The sequence below is a fragment of the Triticum dicoccoides genome, chromosome 4A (assembly GCF_002162155.2).
Source record: "Triticum dicoccoides isolate Atlit2015 ecotype Zavitan chromosome 4A, WEW_v2.0, whole genome shotgun sequence".
Classification (NCBI taxonomy): domain Eukaryota; kingdom Viridiplantae; phylum Streptophyta; class Magnoliopsida; order Poales; family Poaceae; genus Triticum; species Triticum dicoccoides.
The window spans coordinates 667,601,720-667,616,885 of NC_041386.1; the positions used below are offsets into that span (position 1 = coordinate 667,601,720).

The following is a 15,166-nucleotide window of genomic DNA, read 5'->3' on the forward strand; positions in this document are numbered from 1 at the left end:
GTAACACCTATATAACTCTATTATACTTCTGAATATATATAGCGAACATTTCATTAAACAAATAATTACCATGTTTGTATATTATCACTGAAATATTTGGTTTCAAACAATCATATATTTTCTCCTGATAATTTTTTTTTACTGAACTAGATGTACTATTCATGCTCATAACAAAAGATACATTATTGTTCTATTCTCTAATCAACTAAGGTGATGAAGAAAATTTAAATAAAATATGTTCTGTGACCCTTTTTCCCGGATGTAACATAACATGCTATGTGAATGTTGAATACACGGATGCAATCAAAACATGGATGCGCCATTTTCGTTTCCCCCGTCTATCAGATTTTACTTGGTTTTGTGATGTGACAATTATCAACATGTTGTCAATTTTCTACTAACTTCGAATCTTAATTCCATTTGTTTGACAATGCAAGGGGACAGGTGCGGCTGTGGGCTGTGGTAGACCATTTTGTACTACTTGCCAGAAAGCAGCAACTACGGACAGACAATGAGACAAGGGAGGAGGCTAGACAGACCTTGGGATCAAGTGGAGTGAGTCCAATAAATAGCACATCGATGGTCACTGATCCCCACGTGACGTCTAGAGTTTGCCACGACGGCCGTGCGCGAGGATGGATGGCAAAACAGTGACAAGGAGCAGAGCAGAGCCAAAAAAAGGTGGTCTCCGGCGCCCGGCGCCAACACCGCCGCCCGTCGTCGCCCCGCAAAGCCGTCCTTGCAACGCAATAGGTTGTACGCCAGACACGACGAGTGTTGTCCAGGCTGGTAGTTTTTCACCTCTCCCCAGGATCTGTAAACAAACACGCAACCCAACCAAGGAGCAATCAAACCGAGCGGACTGTATGCACGCCAAATGTTCAGAAGATTTTTTTATTGATGTGAATATCTACTCTACTCCTACCATGGAGCAGAGCACCTGTAGTTTGCAGAGTCGAACACAAAACATTACAGCGATTAAGCAGGAAATCAATTTAGTACATAAGTTTGATAATCTAGAAGAATTTGAGGATTTTCCGTACCAGTTTGAGCGATCAGATCACAATGTGCAGGGGCACGACGAATCTGGGGTCGCTACCCTAGGCGGCACGGATGTACTTCCGCGCTTGCTTTGCATATTCCACCTGTAGGTTGAAGACGAAGATGTTCGTCGCATCAGATGCTTCCTCCGACCTGCCCACCCAATCGCCGCCGCCACCACCGAGGCACCTGCCGGCCGATCTCTGTCCCCCAACCTCCGCCACATCCAATCGCTCGCCGCCCACCGAGTCTCCCTCAGTTCGCCACCAAACGAATCGACCGCCGCTCCTCTATGGAGGCGATGCGTATCACCGGACAGGGAGGGATCCCATTAGATGGATTAGGAGGTTGAAGAAGGAGATAAGTGGGGAGATGGCGGCGTGGGTGAGAGAAAATATATACGGGGAGTTATTTTCTGGCGGCAAAAGAAAAATACGAGCACCAAGGGCCAAAATAATTTCCTCCAAACGAATTCAGGAAAACTTATTTTTTATCATTTAGGGAAATGATAATTTATTTCTGTTATTATAGATAAAACAACTAGAAAAGGGGTAGTGATCCTACACTTGCTCTATTACTATTACTTTTTGCATGTATGCCATTAAAAAGCACACATTAGGCCCATGTCGCTCCACACGAGCGACATAGGCGGTGAACCTAGCCACCATCGACAGCCGCCTACCCCCTCGCAGCCGCCATACACTGCCGAGGAAAGCCCGTGTGGTAGCGGCAGTATCGGGCTTCTTCTTCAGGGAGCGGGCGTCCTCGTGGCAGGCTCGTGTGGTGCCGGTGAGTGGACGTCACGTGCTCTGTGCCGGCGGGCTGAAGGTCCTCTCCTCCGGCAAAGAGGCAGATCCGGGGCCCTCACGCTCGGATCTGGTGTGCGGGCGGCAGGCGGCCAGCGGGGCGGCCCCGGCGGCGTGGGGTGGTGGCCGGTGCTTTGGTCGATCTAGTCAGGCACGGCGCAGGGCTCGCAAGGGTATGTGCAGCCCGGTGGTGCTCTGGTCATGGCTAGGACGTGGTGAGTCTGCGCGCGGGGAGGTGCGGCACAAGTGGTTCTACAGTGAGGTTCTGCCACCGTGAGGTCACTCGGCGGCATGGTGAGGGGTTGCTGCTCGGGCTGCATGGCACCCCGGGGTTGGCATGGTGGAGCGCTCGTAGTGATGGAGCAGCGACACATGGGCGGCTGTTGGATCTTCTGCGTTTTCCGACAGACGCGCGTGGGAGCCTGGTCAAGGTTAGGAATGAAGGTGCTCCGTGGTCTCGGACGGCATATCTCTGGTCCATGGCGGTGTGGTCATCGATATATAAGGATTGGTTTGTGCTGCATCCGACGAACAACTGTAGATCGGCGATTGGTGGATCTAGCGGTTGTTGTTGGTCGGCGGCCTCCGCAAGGTGCGGTTGGCTGCTCCGGCGATGAGCTTCTTCGATTGTGAGTTGGCTCGATGGTGGTGCTAGGTGGGCGCTGTTGTGAGATGATGTGCAGGTGAGGTGGTGTCAGGAGCTTGGGTGAAAACCTTGTCTCGATTGTGGGCGTGACCAACGATGGCGACGACTGTGGTCGTCGTTTAACTTCTTGGAGGCATCGATGCATCGCTGCCACACCGCTACCGCTCCCGTGCGGATCGCTGCAGCTCCGGGGGGAAACACTTGATCTGGTTTGATCAGACGATGGTGGCGCCTTCGTGTCGTATCCCCCCTCCCGTGGGGGCTTCGTCTTTGGAGTTGGGTATTGACGAGCTGGATCAGTAGATGACTGTGGTGTTAGCGTCGAGGCTTTTGTGGCAACGATGATGAGGAGAGCAATATCGGAGACTTGGATATGGTTGAGGCGTAGCCAGCTCTTCTCCGACGCCTTGTTTGTTGATGTGAAGTTGAAGCTATGGTGGTGTGGGGTCTCAATTGGCATACGATGACGGGAGCAGCTGGTTCGTTCAATGATCGTGTGCGGCAGCAGCCGTGCCTAGTTCTCCTTCGTGATTCTCCGCCAGAGTCGGAGTTGCACTGTCTGGTCGCAGGAGCTTAGTTCTGGTGTGGATCTTCATACATCTCCACACGCCATGTACAGTGTGTGGGTCAATGATCGCCTACGGCAAAGTCGAAGTCGTTGGCTCGAGGTTTAGGGATGGTGAGGACACCTCTAGGGAGGAGTGATAATGGTGACGCATGCGTGCTGGTTTGATGAGGCTCTCATTGGAGTAGTGTGCGGTGGGGGTATCTTATGTGTGCCACTCAGTGATTGTGTTGGTTTTTCTCCGGTTGTTCACAATTAACTAGACAATTTGGTTTTCGCTCGGCTTTTCCCAATTAACTGAGCAACTCTTTCTATTCTTAATGAATGCAGGAATCCTATCATTTCGAGAAAAATATCATTTATTGCACATATGTTGTGACGTGATATTTTAGAGAAAAATAATAATTACATCGAATTATATATAATGCTTCGATGTACAATGTCGACCATAAGGAAGAAGGGCATGGCGGCATAATGAGCTCACTGAAATTGACGTCGACCCGGCATGAACGCTGTGATGAACACGAGACAAGTGGCTACACGGAATGAAGTTTTGTTTCTTCTTCTTATTTTCATTGTGTTTAGTCTTGTTTTCTCAATTTAATTTTTGCCACTTCTTTTTACAAATCAAAAACTTTAAAATTTACATTTTTCAAGCTCTCCAAAGCTGTTCTGAAATTCAAATTTCTTTGTCATGTTTTCCAAAAAAAAATCATTTCAAGAAATGCTAATATAAACAATTCTGAATTACAATTTTTTCCACAATATTTAATAAATGTTGGAAAATACAAAAAATGTTCAAAATTTAAATTTTTCTTCAAGTTTTCAGACCAATTTCCCTTTTGAAATAAATGTTTACGTTTTTGAAAAAATAGTAATTTTCAAAAAATTGCTCTTACGTTTCAAGAAATGTTCGGACTTTTCAAAAATGAATTTGTACGTTAATGTATTTTCGGGGATTTCAATATTTACTCATGTTTTTCAAAAATTATTAAGAATTCCATAATTTTTTACATTTTTTTTGAATTTTAAACGTAGTTTGATTTTTGTTATAAAAAAATTGGCATTTCAAATTGTTTTTAGTTTTAAAAAATAATTGGAAATGTTTCTGAATCTAGACGCTGCAATGGGTTAATAGATATTTTGGGCTTGGGAACAATGACATACAGTTATCTTTTCTATTGGCTTGCAGCGGTAGTTAAGCAGCGCCAGGTCCTGAGTTCAAGTTCCCAGGTTGCTATTTTTTTGGGATTTTTATGTCGCTCGTTTCCGATCCATGTTTTGTCCATTTTATTAGCTTGACTTTATTTACAACCTACTAATACAAAATTATATGTTATTTCTTTTAGAAAAGATTATATATTACTTTTTTCTAAGCCCTAGCGTCGTATTCTAAAACGTCTCAAAAATCATCCCTACGTGTTTACACATGAAAATAATAATGAATATGATGCACCGGTAAAATTGAAATTTATGACGCTATGCATATCGTTGTAAAAAGCGTCTCTACATAATAGGTACTTGTACTTTCTAATGTAGAGACGAATATAAAAGCGTCTTAGAAAAAGCGTACCTACAGCATATTTTGTTGTAGTGGTGGTACTTGGCAGCATGGCGCTGAGGTGTATCAGTGACGACCGCAACGTGCTCAGCTGTTTGCGCGCAGGGAGGAGGTGCCGTTGGGCGCCGTGGTGGCGTCGACGATAGCTAGACCGAGCAATGTTGATGCATCAGTACAGTTATGAAGACGGAGCGGTGGCAGTTGGCGGCGGCGGCCTCTGAGAGCACGCCGGACCAGTATGTGCCCCAGACCCGGCAAGTGGCTAGGTTGGGGTCTCAGGTCTTAGATGTTAGGCCTGGTTGCGAGGTCTGTTTGGTATTAGGCCCAGGCTATCTGCGTCCCTTCATCAACTAGATATGTGTAGCGATAGTTTGTTGCTTAGACGGCGGCTTTAGTCTTACTGTTGTATGACTTTGTAAGATCTTGTGAGAATAATTAATAAAGTGGCCGTATGCATCGCCCAGATGCAGAGGCCGGGGGTCATCCTCCTTTTTTTTTAAAAAAAGCTATGGAACGACATGATTCACATGGTCTAGCCAAATATAGTACTACACACCAAACGAATATATTCATATGAGCCAGCTAGCTAGGAACCGTGTTATGCATATTCTCAAGCCAATTAGTACATGCCAAACGGATCTGGCACCAGTCTTGGGGAATTTATAGCATTGTGTTGTGTTCTGCAGCCATATCCAAAATATGTGATTTCTCAACGAAAAAGCATTAAGTATTTTTTTTAGAAAAAACTGCCTTTAACGTAGGTTTTTTCTGAGATTGTTTTGCAGACTTGTTGGGAATTAGTATCATATTTATGCAGAGTTGATGTTGTTTTCTTTCTTCTGAATTACTCCCTCTGTACCGAAATACTTGTAGTTGGAGGAAACTAGTACAAGTACCCCCAACTACAAGTATTTCGGTACGGAGGTAGTAGTACTTTTGCATGAGCATTTTGCCCAGTTTGCTGTATTTCTATCAGATTCAGATATTTATGCATTCTAACTATTTGGTTACCTGCTTCTGTACATGTATTGTGCACAAAAAAGGCTCATTCAAAAATAGCACTAGGATTTTGACGTTATGAAAGCCGACAACAAGCCACATTGCACTTCTATTTTCAGCTTTCAGCTTCGACGAACATCTCATTTTGTGTCACTTTTGCCGATGGCCTCAGCCTCTCTAAAAAAACACTCACAGCATTATTGTTCCAAGGCTATCCATAGAGTTCAGTAGAAACAAACAAACCAACCAACCAACGAATAACAAACAATACCCGTCGAAACTTAGTTAACAAACTGTCGAGATATCGAACTTGGTTTAGAAACAACATTTCATAATAATAAAAAATCCAACCAAGTTTGCATACTCTACTTGAGATCTTCAATGTCATGACAAATGCCAGCATGAAAGGAGCTTACATAATTTTCAAAACGTTTCGGTATAAGAAACAATCTTTCTGGATCCAGCTTCTAACAGATAGCCCACAGCATACCAAGCAGTCGCAAGAGAATCATCTTCGATTTCGCTGCTCGTTCAAGGTCGCAATAAGACCTCTTCTCCTTTGACTGAAACACTGAAACTGGATTTGTTCTTTTTCTAATTTTTGTTCTCCGCTTGTCTTGTATCACTTGTACTACCAACTAATTTGGATTACACAGGCTGATGATGCCTGGACGGCAGCATGCAGCGTTGTATTCTACGCAACTTCATTGCACGGCCTGCAGGCTGATGTTATCATTAATCACTAATCAAGTACGCAGTCAAACCATAAGTTGGAAAAGTTTTCCAAATGATACTGATAATAAGGAGCTGCTACAGAGGTTGGGCTGAATAACCTTTTAGTTAGCCATGTTCATCGTCTTACTGCTCATTCTCGGCTTCGAGCCATTCATCTCCGCCGGCGATCCACTGGAACAGATCTGCCACACCAGCATCCCCTATAATAGCACCTACCAAGCTAACCTTGAGCTCCTATCTAGTGTGCTATCCAGGAGTGCCTCATCCACAAGAACCAAGCAGCCCAAGGGCTTCGTCGGAACTGACCAAGACCCCATTTATGGCGTCGCACAGTGCCCCGGCGACACCATCGCATCTGCATGCTCCAGCTGCATCACTGCCGCATTCCATGATGCTTGGCGGCTCTGTGGATCGCAAATGGACATGCATTTCCTGTATGGGGGCTGCATTGTCCACATCTCCACCGAGGACCTCCTCTACAACTCCAGGTTTTTGCTACACAAGTTGCTGATCTTTAGGGACACCACGGATCGCAGCAATTCACCCGTTTGGGTCACCACCAACTTCACCGACACCAGCATTGATGGCAACATCAAGGTGCTGCTCCAAGAGACAGCCAAACAGGCAGCCTACAACTCTACAATGATGTACGCCACTGGCCGCCTGGATGTCTCCCGCGGACTCCCGCTGCTCTACTCTATGGCGCAGTGCAACCTGGACCTACCACCGAATGACTGCTGGGATTGCCTCGACAATATCAGGAGCGCAGCAAGGGGTTCCTTCCACGAGCAACATGGTGAATGGATTGCTGGTGTGTGGTGTAATTTCAGGTACAGCACGTATCAGTTCTACAATGGCCAGCCCACGAAGCAGATTCTCTGGTCGGATGCTCTAGATCCCACACCAAACATGCCGGCGCCAGGGCCAGTTGGTGTTCCAAGGCAGAAAGATAAGAGTAAGACAATATGTTATTTCTTTCCCCAAAACTAGTCTGTCTTCCTTTTTTCTTCTTCTAAAGGGCATTTTCTCCAAATATTATACTCCCTCTGTCCCACGATATAAGACGTTTTTGCAAGCTAAACAGCTTGCCAAAACATCTTATATTATGGGATGGATGGAGTATCTGTTTTGTATTCATATTTCCTATCGCATCTTTATTACACAGAAATTGACTATACTGCAGCATCCTTATAGTGCTAAGTAGCCTTTCTATTGGTGCCCATCAGACTCAAGCATTGAGTTAAATGAGGTTTTGGAACTTATACATGATCATAGCTGTCAAGACTTTCACGATATCTGAATGACTTGGGAGTTCTACAACTCTTACTGGAATACAATAACCCAGTTGACAAGTAGATTTATGGGTACAGAACACCTTTCGATATAGATCTAATGACCGCAAATCAATTTTTATTATTCTAAAAGACATAATTAATTCACCCATATAGATCTAATGACCGCAAATCAATTTTGATGATTCTGGAAGACATAATTAATTTACCTGGGTGGGGTGACAGCTACCCTTTGATCAACGCTTTAATTCAACAACCATGCTTGCGATGCAGCCTTAGACTATATTGTATGTTGAAATATTATTTATAACATACAGAAAATGTCCATTTTTAACACTAAACTATTACAAAATTTTGTATTTCCCTTAACATCCAAAACAAGTTGTGCTCAACCTTGAACTATTGAATCCGTTCAATTTACCCCATTGGCCCTGTTCCAAGTTGTTTTAGCTGACTCAGAAAACACGTGCTGTACCTCTATACATCAGCAAATCCCCATCTTGGTAGCTTGAGTAAAAAAAAACAGAGAAACTAATTCTCACAATACTATTTCTTTTTTTTTTAAGTTCGCAATACTATTTTCTGATTTCCCTGGTTTTTTGATTTTTTTTTGAAATGTTTCATATTTTTTTATCTTCACTTAAGCTGCAAACATGGCAAGGGGCTGCCGTGCAGAAGTGATGCTACATGTCTGCCACGTGTCATCCAAATCAGCTCAAAACCGCTTGGGATAGGGCCAAAGGGCTACAGTGAACAGATTCAATCTTTCAAGGTTAAAAACAACTGGTTTCAGATCTTAAGGTTGAAAAGTGAACTTTTGCAACAAGAGGTTATAATATGCTAGAACATTCCTCAAAACATAAATACCAAAATTTATTGTATAGTTACATTCGTTGATTTGTCTAATCAACTAACCACCTATGTTTGTGTGAAATCTTTCGTTTTAGGGCATATAATAAAGGTATGGATCATTACCACTGCTATGCTTCTACTAGCATCATTTTTGTGCTTCATCGTATGGTTTAAACTAGTCAAAAGGAACATTAAAGGTTAGTTATGGAAATGCTGCTGTACTCACAAATCTCTTAGGCTGTTTAGATTCGTATATATTCGCTTACCTGAAAGGATTACATAAACTCTGATTTTCGAATTTTCGTAAAAGTGAGCTCTCAGGAAGATGAAGAGCTAGTCTGGGGGATAGGGAGGAGTTCAGAGCTCAAGCTTTTTAACTTTTCACAACTATCAGATGCTACGAGTAACTTCTCAGATGAAAATAAATTGGGGCAAGGTGGCTTTGGCCCAGTATACAAGGTAAAAGAACACATTTATCCATGTACACAATGAGAACAAAAATCAAACCTAGTAGATTTTATACATGTAGCCTTAATTTTACTCACAAGCATGGGGGGTTACTGATCAGAAGATGAGTAAACCGCTTCTATTTCGCAAGATGATATCACTGATCAAGCTCTTTTAAACCTCCACAGGGCCAGCTTCCTGAAGGTTTGGAAATAGCAATTAAGAGACTAGCTTCGCAGTCTGGGCAGGGTCTCACAGAGTTTAAAAATGAAGTCCAACTCATAGCCAAGCTCCAGCACACAAATTTGGTTAGGCTATTGGGATGTTGCTCTCAAGGAGAAGAGAAAATATTAATCTATGAATATTTGGCAAATAAAAGCTTGGATTTCTTTATCTTTGGTATTACTTCTTGTAGTTTTCTGTTACAGATTATGGGTTAACTCTATCTACTAAAATTATCCCCACAACCTTCCTCCCCCTCTCATATACATATATCATTAACTTGTATGCAGATGAAACTAAAAAGGCTTTATTGGAATGGAACAAAAGAAAAGCGATTATCGAAGGGATCGCACAAGGACTTCTATATTTGCATAAGCACTCTCGGTTACGGGTCATACATAGAGATCTTAAAGCAAGTAACATTCTTTTGGACTGTGAAATGAATCCTAAAATATCAGATTTTGGGCTTGCAAAAATATTCAGCTCAAATGATACTGAAGGGAACACAAAAAGGATTGCTGGGACATAGTAAGCTCTTCTTACAAATTAGTGCTCCCGAGTGCACAAGTCAGCCAGATACAAAAAACTGAAATAGAAGTTTGTTTTTCCCTTATATTTTCAGTGGGTATATGGCTCCCGAGTATGCTTCAGAGGGTCTCTTCTCGATCAAATCTGATGTATTCAGCTTTGGTGTGCTAATTCTTGAGATCATCCATGGAAAAAGGAACTCATGTTTTCATCAATTTGGGGACTTCTTCAACCTTCTTGGATATGTAAGTATTTTTTGTATCCAATTTTTAAAATTATTTGATTATCTAAAAACCTTATTTAATATGTCTGTAAACTCTTGCTAGGCATGGAAGTTGTGGAAAGAGGAAAGATGGCTGGAGTTCGTCGATGAATCAATAGTTTTAGAGTCTGACACATCAGAGACAAAGAGGTGCATCAACATCGCGCTGCTCTGTGTGCAAGAGAATGCGGTCGACAGACCCAGCACAACAAGTGTGGTTGCGATGCTGAGCAGTGAAAGCATGGCCCTGCCTGAGCCTAAGCATCCGGCGTATTTCCACATAAGGGTAACGGAGGAAGAGCCACCTAGTGCTAATGATGTGACAGTGTCTGCTCTACAGGGCAGATAGTATCATCCTGCATGATGTGTTTTTCTGTGCTGCTGCTTTGCTGAGGGAGCTCCCTCTGATTTTCTTAACACTAAAGTTCTGACAGGAACACATACAAACCTTTAGACTTAGGTTAAACATGGCATGAACGGAAGACAATCTACTCATGTCATTAAAAGATGACTAATAAGTGTTTATATTGTAATCTTGAATCATAAGCATACGCCTAGTTGTTGATGACGAACTGTGAGGTAGAGCACATTTCAGGTTGGCGTTTGCCTTTGCGTAGAGAAATAAAAGGGTGGTAGGCTAAGATTAAGATTATTCATTCAACCACATAAGCCTTTGTACAGAAATCATAATCATAAACATACATGGGCTATATATCTGGCATATGCACTGAATCGATTCAACACAGTGGTAAAATCCCCGAAGCTGACCTCGTTTGAAGGATCGATTCGTTCGACAGAAACACACATACGGAATATCCTGTTCGATGTGTTTTTGTGCCGCTGATTCACTTAGTGTCTTAGGGGGCGCCTTTTGTTTGACACCATGGTTTTCACTTTCAGTGAGATTTCGGTGAAATTCACTGAATTTCAGTAATTTCAGCAGACACTGAAATATTACGTTTCGGCCAAAATATTTCAGCAATTTCAGTATAGCACAATAATTTCAATATTTTTCAAAATATTTTTTAAATTTTTCAAATTTTTAATTGAATTCAAGTGAATATTTCGGTCATTTGGCTGAAATGGAAACTGAAATCACTGAAATTCACTGAATTTCAGTGATTTCGGTTGGTGCTGAAATTTTTCTGAAACTGAAATTGAAAACCATGTTTGACACACACATACCTTTGGTTAAACATGGAAAGAAAGGAAGACAATCTATCTACTCATCTTCAAACAGCAAAAGCAGATGGCTAATTAATTTGCATATCGTGACGCTGAATGACACGCGGTCACCTCGGTTGCTAATTACGCTGTAGTGACGACTTCCTGTTGGTGAACGATGGATTGTGAAGTACTCCCTCCGTAAAGAAATGCAAGAGCGTTTAGATCACTACTTTAGTGTTCTAAACACTCTTATGTTTCTTAACAGAGGGAATACAGTACATTTCAGGTTGGAGTGTCTCTTTGTGCAGGAATGGTAATGCCTACCTACAAACAAACCTAAGGGTGATGCATATTATTAGCCAGGCATAGAAGCTTGTGCACTGAAATCCTAAGCATAAAACATCCCCGGTGCTGCAGAATGGCTATCTTTACTGAATCCCCCAGCAAAAATCCCCAAAGCTAACCTCAACGGGTGGATCGAAATCGCGGGCTACCTGTCGTCTTCGGGCGAGGGAGGAGGAAAGACGCCGCCTCGACCCACCCTCGCCGTCGCCGCCGACGCCGACCGCCTCCGGATCCATCGGGGGAGAGCCGCCGGAGGTTGCTGCGAAAGATGCAGAGCCGCCGATGACGGCACGGGCATTCCTACTCCGCGCAGCGACCTGGCACGTGCAGATTTTGGGCCGACCCAAAGTAGCTCCAGACCGTTTTTTCCTTCTTTTTTTTTGTTTCTCCTTACGGTTTTCTTTTTTTTCCTTTTTCATTTCCGTTATTTCCTTTCTTTTAAATCTTCGTTTTTCCTTTTATTTTTTCACTTTAGTCTTTACTTTCCGTATTATTTCTAATTTTTCTTTTCTTTTACATTTTTCTTTTAGTTTTTTCATTATAAACATCTTTTCAAATTCCTGAGCTTGTTGAAATCATGAACATTTATCAGCCCCCCCTCCCGTCCCACCCATGCACAAAAATAAATAAACATTTATCAATTGGCATTTTGACATTGTTGACATTTCCTAAATACGCAGATATTTTTTGGAATTCGCAAACAATTCTTAAATTCATGAAGTTTTCAAACTTGTGAACCTTTTTTATTTAATTTTGACCGTTTTCAAATTCAAAAACATTTTTACAAGTTCGTGGAAATCTTCTGAATTTTCTAAAAAAGTTAAATTTCTTGCACATTTTTTGAAAAATTATGAACTTTTTTTTAATTGATGTTCATCTTTTGATACTTGGGAACATTTTTTTAAGTTCATGAACATTTTTTGTTTGACGGACATTTTTGTTAAAATGCGTGAACATTTTCAATAAATTAATTAACGTTTTCTTTGAATCAGCAATCATTTTGTGAGTCAATGAATGCAGATCACGTGGATGGTAATTTTTTAAAATCCCTAGTATTTTTTGTGTTACATGACAACTTTCTCTTCTGATCATGACAAGTCATGTTAAAATTTAATGGCAATTTTAGTTAGATTGCGTGGCAATTTCGGTGTCACTGGAAAACACTCCGAGGTGATGTTCCCCAGATGTTGGCGTCCTTTATGTTCCGCGCCTTTATAATAACACAAAAAATAGTTTAGGTTGTACACCTTTATCACAATGTAAGGTATCCGATTTTCTCCCAATGTTCCATCAATTAACCGAGCAATTCTATTTCTATAGATAGAGCCCTAGAAGCTCCAGTTTAAAAGAAATGTAAGATATTATGAAAATGACAGTTGGGTGATAGGCAACCCTATGTTGTTCTTGATTGTTATAAGGGCATTTTCAATAGGGCCAACTCATTATTTGCCCCACTTTTGCTTTGCCTGGTCCAATATACCCCATCATACACTGCAATTGATGAGCCTTTCCCAAAGCCAGGATTGATAACAACTTAATGGACCGACCAAGTCGCTCGCCAACCTCTGTGTGGTAGGGCGACAGTCTACTGCACAGAGCGGCAAATTTTCTTTTTAAGGGCACATAGAGCAGCAAATAGGGTTTGTGTCAAGAAACACATCTATGGTGGGTGGAGATGGGCCCCCAAGCCAGCTCGATGACTTTGGATTTGGGCCAAGCATTTAGTCCCCATGGGGCCCAAGCAAAGCACAAGCTTTTGGACCAAATCTTCTGCATCCGGGGGAAACGTCGGCCCGCGAGCCTAGTGCAGCAAACAAACAATAAAATTGACTGAGCATAAGATCTTGGTTTGCAATATTTACACATAGCTTCAGATTGCAAAGAGGTGGTCAATGAAATCCGAGATGGCACTGCAGGCTCATTCGGAGGAATCATCAAGGAGATACAGGAGAGGGAAAAGGCCTTTATTTCATGTAATTTTGTTCATGGACTTCGAGCTACTAATTATGAAGCTCATAAGATAGCTAGACTGGGTACTTTGTTGCCTCAGGGTAGACACATTTGGTTGGGTTACCACATTGATGTTTTTGTAATTCCCGCAAACATTGTGATAAATTAATAAAGTATGGCTGTCTTTGCTAAAAAAAACTGACTGAGCATGGTAGTTTGCCGACTACAAGTGCATGCCACTGACCGCGCGCACCTGGCATCTTGGGCGACCGAGCCGAAGCCAACACATGCTCCGGTAGATCATATATTTTAAAAAATGTTAATCTTGTATTTAAAAATGTCAACCAACTCGTTTGCATCCCGCCACCGCCCCAACTTGCACAACCAAACAACCAACGTGTTATAACTCACTGCATATGCCTCAACCCACTCTTGTGCATGTCATCAAGCACCGCAAATGGAGCACCTAAATCCCCCTCGTCCTCACAGAAACATGCAACCATTGCATTGTGCACCACTCTATCAGCTTGAACATCCCTTCCCTTCATCTCTTCCAGCAAACCAACGACTTCCCCGTTTTGGCCTACCCTAAACAATGCCCTCACCAAGGTCGCATAAATGGCGGGATCCAGCTGCCCAAGATCCATGCTCGCCGCCATCTCCTCTTTGAGACTCACTGCCTTGTCAACATCTCCGCTACGATAGAGCGCCTTCACCAAATTGGCATACACATGAGCATCGGGCCTCACACTGTAGCGTTTGGCCATGGCGTCCTTGATGTCAAATGCTGAAATGCCTCCTCGAGCTGACCACGATCACAGAATGTGGCAACGAGGTGCCAAACGTGACAACGGTCAGGGTGATCCATCGCTGCAGCATTTCGTCGAACAGGAGGCGGACGTCGTTGATGGAGCCAGATGCCGCCAGCCCGCGGGGAGGTGCGCACGACCTTAAGCGGATATGACGCAGCGGAGCAGGAGTTCGCGAGACTGGAGAGGAGGCGCGGAGGGTGGAGAGGAGTGACTCCATGGCCGGGAATAGGCGCGCTACGGCGAGCTTGGAGATGATGAAGTGTATTAGCGAAGGGAGTAGCGGAACGGGCTAGGGATAGGGGTGGAAGCGGCCCTCTTCGGGCTTAGGAAGAGGCGGAATGCGGCGGAGGGGTCGCGCTTGCGGCGGAGTACTTGTGATACAACGAGAACTTGCTGCCAGCCATGGCGGTCATGGATATTGCAGTCGACTCGTCCGGGAGGTCGCTGAGCCTGTCGGCGGGTTCGCCTGCCCCGCGAGATGTCTCCACAGTTGGCGGTCGGTTAAGCGACCCATTGCTTGGATACCTTCCAGGGGATTTCATTCGATGGTTTGCCTGCCCCGCGAGGCTTCCCCGTTCCCATCGGTCGGTTCACCGGCACTACCTTCGGGGGCATTCCGTCGGACGGGTTGCCTGCAGCAGGAGACGGCACGGCCGGCCGGTTAACCGGCACCCATCGCTTGGATGCCTTCCAGGGGATTTCGCTTGACGGTTTGCCGTCCCCGTGAGACTTCCCCGTCCCCGTCCCCATGGGTCGGTTCACCGGCACTACCTTCGACGGTATTTCGTCGGACGGGTTGCCTGCAGCAGGAGGCGTCACGGCCGGCCGGTTAACCGGCACCCATCGCTTGGATGCCTTCCAGGGGATTTCGCTCGACGGTTTGCCGTCCCCGTGAGACTTCCCCGTCCCCGTCCCCATGGGTCGGTTCACCGGTAC

The 15,166-nt window shown here is 43.9% G+C and overlaps 2 pseudogenes; one reads left to right on the plus strand and one right to left on the minus strand.

Moving 5' to 3' along the window:
• Window positions 1-6,340: 6,340 nt before the first annotated feature.
• LOC119287843 lies at window positions 6,341-10,265 on the plus strand (annotated as a pseudogene).
• A 3,462-nt stretch (window positions 10,266-13,727) lies between these two features.
• Window positions 13,728-14,759, minus strand: LOC119284018 (annotated as a pseudogene).
• Window positions 14,760-15,166: the final 407 nt, after the last annotated feature.